Raw genomic sequence first — 4,735 nt, 5'->3', positions numbered from 1 at the left:
GCTCCAGTTTAAGCTTAAACTGGAGCTTAAACTGGAGCTTAAACTCCACATGTGATATTCAAGCTTCTTTTATTGATTTTGTTGCTTCCTTGCCTAGCCTCTTCTTCCCTGAAATCATCCAAACAACTGCATCAAAGTCTTGCTAAAATTCATGAGAATTCTTCCATTCATAGAATTCAAGGAATATAACTAAAAACTCATGGAATTTGCATCAAAATCTTCATGTTTGAATGATTTAAGACAAGCATGACTATTTGGCCCAAATGATTACTTAAGGCTCAAGAAAATGCATAAAACAACTAAAAATAAAAGAAAAAGGCTAGTGAAACTAGCCTAAGATGCCTTGGCATCACAACACCAAACTTAATCCTTGCTTGTCCTCAAGCAAGTTCTGAATTATTGAGAAGAAAGAATGAAACAGAAAGTAAATTCATTAGCCATATCAGTAAGTAATTGACATTGATTAATGGGGTGTTCATGCAGAAAGTTGTTGCAGCATCACTTTATTGTTTCTTAGGTAAGAATGTCACTTTTTATGCATCCATCAAACACTGCTATGGCCTCTTGTTATTCTTATGTCCTTGGCACTTTTCCCTTTTTTTATTTTTCTTTTTCTTAGAGCTCCTTTGCTCCTTGTTTGCTCAGTGTCATGTGTTGCACAAGCCTTTGGCATTTTCTTTTTCTTATCAGTGCACTACACATATCCACTACAGGCATTTCAGTTCACATTTCTTCTTGAGACATTGGTGCCCAGCACCTCTTTGTGTGACTAAATGTTTTGTATTTAGGTTGCTCTTGATAATGGACTTTTGGTTGATAATCCCGGGTTAGTTAACCCAAGTTACCAAGTGTTGAAACACTCCTCAGAACCTATTCATCCAAGCATATCCTTAATACATAAACACCACAGGCATATGTCTCAAAAGTTCAAACCATTGATGCCTAGCTTTATTTTCTTAATTCTTTTGCTTTTTGGTTGCCCTTTTTCAGTGGCTTTTCTTCTTCTTTTTCTTTCTTTTTCATGGCCAAAGACATTTATTCATCAAGATCCATAGACAGTATTCAACTTCTACACAAAAAATGATAATTCTACACTCAATTTCCAGTGAGCTAACTAAACAATCAAGCATGCATACCACCACTTAATTCTACTTGATTTGTCACTAATTGAAACAGAACAAGCATGGCAAGCATTTGTTTAAGAAGGTGAAGTTATATCCAAACTTCTAGGCATTCACTTTATTCAAAGCAGTAAACCAACAATCGTACTAAAAACTTCACATTCCAGAAAGATTCAACAATTTCAGTTTAAACCAGAACAAACATGCTTTTGTTTACTTTTTAAAGAAAGGTCAAGGAACAACACCACCTTGTGAAATGTCTTGTTTTCTCTTTGTTGCCAGGAAACAATTTGATTTCTCCTTCTTCTACTAGTTGTTGCATCATGTTCTTTCTAAGATCCTTATTTCCTTTCCTGCAAAGAGTGATGAAGTTGCTTGTTTCTCAAGCACTTGAATGGTTAGCTCACTATATATGGGCAAGTGTCTGAGTCTTAAGTTGGTGTGTGAACACCAAACTTAGTCTCCTACTTACTCCTCTGCTCTTTGAATCCTTGAATTCTCCTTGGAATGAAGTTGCTGCTAAGGATTTTAAGCATTTCTGTGATTGCTTAGAATGGTTGTTCCTTTCATATAATTCAAAGGTTGTTGTGTTCAGTTAATCTGTATGGTGGAACACCAAACTTAGAGTCACACATTCCCCTTTGAATTATTGATCCACAAATTCATTGTTTGGTGTGAAGCACCAAACTTAATTCTTTGCAATGCACAGAACTACTTCACCTTTTTATGGAAACAAATAAAAGAAACAGTAAAAGAGTATTACCTCAGGTTGGGTTGCCTCCCAACAAGTGCTTCTTTAACGTCACTAGCTTGACAGTTGTCCCTTGTTAGGGTGGATTGTAGTGCTTGATGTCCTCTCCTCTCACTATGGAGACATCCCCATTTGATTCCTTCATGATTTCCAAATGTTTCATAGAAAGAACTTTCCTGATTGTGAACACTTGGGGGAGCTGGGAAGGAATGGGTTTGAGGCCAGGTGGGATTGGCAGATAATGACTTGATATCACTTTATCTATCGGAGAGAAACCTTCAGTGGGAATTTTCTTGTTTCTCCACCCTCTTGGCAATTTCTTTACAATTCTTCCCTCTCTCTTGAGGATTTCTTCATTGACCCTTATGCTAGGAGGATCCTTCTGAGCTGTTTCTATTGATTCTTGTGGCTTTAACTCTTGCAATTCTTGTTTGCCTTCTAAGGACTGTTTCAGAGTTTCAGCTGCTGGGTTGCTTTCCTCCAAACACAGATGGCTACTATCATCCTTAGGCTTTTCAGGTTCTGGTTCAGGCTCAGATGCAGGTTTGAAAACATGGAAAATGAGCTGTTCATCATGTATTCTCAAAATTAGCTCTCCTTGTTCTACATCTATGAGCGCTCTAGCAGTGGCTAGAAATGGCCTTCCCAGAATGATAGGGTGTAGGTAGCTTTCCTCCATGTCCAAAATGACAAAGTCTGTGGGGAAGAAATAATTTCCCACTTTCACCAGCACATTCTCAACTACCCCTTCAGCTTGCTTTTGAGTTTTGTCAGCCAGTTGTATGATTACATCAGTAGATCTCACCTCATTCAGTTGTAGCCTCCTCATAAGAGTCAGAGGCATCACATTTATGCTAGCTCCTAGATCACAGAATCCTCTGTCAATTTTTGTTTCCCCTATGATGCAGGGGATATGAAAACTTCCTGGGTCTATTTTCTTAGAGACCATATCCTTCTTGATGAGTGCACTGCATTCCTTGTTCATTATTACAGTTTGTCCTCCCTTCAAAACTCTTTTCTTGCTCAGCAATTCCTTCAAATACTTGATATGTGTAGGCATCTGCTGGAGCATCTCAAGAAAGGGAATATTGATATGGAGAGACTTAAATGTCTCTAAAAACCTTGAATATATTTTCCCTTTTTCACCTCCTCCTAACCTTTGAGGAAATGGTGCTTTTGGTTGGTATGTTTCCAGCATGCCTTCCTTTTGCATTTCCTTGTCTTGCTCAGTTTCACTTTCCTGCTTAGCTTCTTCCACACCTTCTTTCAAGATTTCTGGTTCCTTTTCTGAGGGTCTGATTCCTTCTTCTTCTGAGACTTCCTTCAATATGGTGATGGCCTTGCATTCTTCCCATCTCACTCCCTTTTGTTCCCCTTTAGGATTCTTTTCTGTGTCACTAGGGAACACTGCAGTTGACTTGGGAGCCTGTTGAGATAGCTCTCCTACTCGGGACTCCATCCACTTGAGTTTTTCACCATGGTTCCTTAAGGTCGATCTCACATCTTCCCTAAAGCTTTTCAACTCATTTATGTCCTGACCCATGTTTGCTAGTATTCCTTCTATCCTGTTTAATTGATCTTGAAATTGTTGGTTCGGATTGGATTGGGCAGGTTGATTATTTTGGCCATGATATGGTGGTTGGGAGTAAGTGTTTTGTGTGGCTTGGTATGATCTTTGGTTGGAGTTTTGGTATGTGGAATTGTTATGTTGGTTGTGGTTGTAAGGTTTGTGGGTTTGTGGTTGGGTTTGCTGGTTTCCCCACCCAAAGTTTGGGTGGTTTTTCCATCATGGGTTGTAAGTGTTGGAATGTGGGTCATATGATTGCTTTTGTTGGTTTCCCACATAGTTGGCCTCTTCCCAATCACCTCCTTCAATGCTTACTTCCTCTTGATCTTGTGTGTGTATTGCAGCCACTTGCTTTGTGTCTAATTTCCTGGTGAGCTCTGCTAGTTGCTTGGCAAACACCTTGTTTTGGGCTAGAATTGTATCAACATGGTTCAGCTCCATGACTCCCTTAGTGTTGTGTCTCTCTGAAGCATAGTAGTACTCATTCTCAGCCACTGTCTCAATCACTTCAATGGCTTCTTCCACAGTCTTTTTCCTGTTCAATGAACCTCCTGATGAATGGTCTACAGCCTTCCTTGATTCATAAGAAAGTCCATCATAGAAAATATGCAATTGCACCCAGTCAGGGAACATGTTTGGTGGACATTTCCTTGTCAATTCTTTGAACCTCTCCCATGCCTCGTAGAGCGTCTCACCATCTTGTTGTCTAAAAGTTTGAACCTCAGATCGAAGCCTATTGACCTTTTGTGGGGGGTAGAAACGTGCCAGAAACTTGCTCTCCACCTCATCCCAGGTTGTTAGGCTGTCCCTCGGGAATGATTCCAGCCACTTAGCTGCCTTGTCCCTAAGTGAAAATGGAAACAAGAGCAGTTTATAGGCATCTTCCTGGACTCCATTGGACTTCACAGTGTCACAAATTCTCAGGAATTTTGTGAGATGTTGGTTTGGGTCTTCATTAGCACTCCCACCAAATGAACAATGGTCCTCCACCAGTGATATTAATTGTGGTTTGAGTTCAAAATTATTGGCCTGAATGGGTGGTTTCTGAATGCTGCTACCACAATTCCCAGAGGTTGGGTTTATGTATGAACCAAGAACCCTCCTCTCAGGAATGGCATTGTTTCCATCAACCCTCTCATGGTTGTGAAATTCTCTATCCATGTTGAGATTTAGAGCTTCCTCAAAGTTGTCCTCAGATTCTCCTTCAGATTCTTCTTCTCTCAGTACTCTCTTCCCTCTTGCTTCCCTTCTAAGTCTATGAAAGGGTCCTCTCTGGTTCGGTATATGGAGGAGTTG

At 40.0% G+C, this 4,735-nt stretch overlaps 1 non-coding gene across 1 annotated transcript; it reads left to right on the top strand.

Moving 5' to 3' along the window:
• Positions 1-4,070: 4,070 nt before the first annotated feature.
• On the top strand, positions 4,071-4,174 carry LOC130950003 (small nucleolar RNA R71). The gene has a single exon (XR_009073504.1). It is a non-coding gene; the product is annotated as a small nucleolar RNA R71 (small nucleolar RNA).
• Positions 4,175-4,735: the final 561 nt, after the last annotated feature.

Source organism: Arachis stenosperma, chromosome 1 (assembly GCF_014773155.1).
Source record: "Arachis stenosperma cultivar V10309 chromosome 1, arast.V10309.gnm1.PFL2, whole genome shotgun sequence".
NCBI lineage: Eukaryota > Viridiplantae > Streptophyta > Magnoliopsida > Fabales > Fabaceae > Arachis > Arachis stenosperma.
This window is presented reverse-complemented; position numbering and strand designations above follow the sequence as displayed.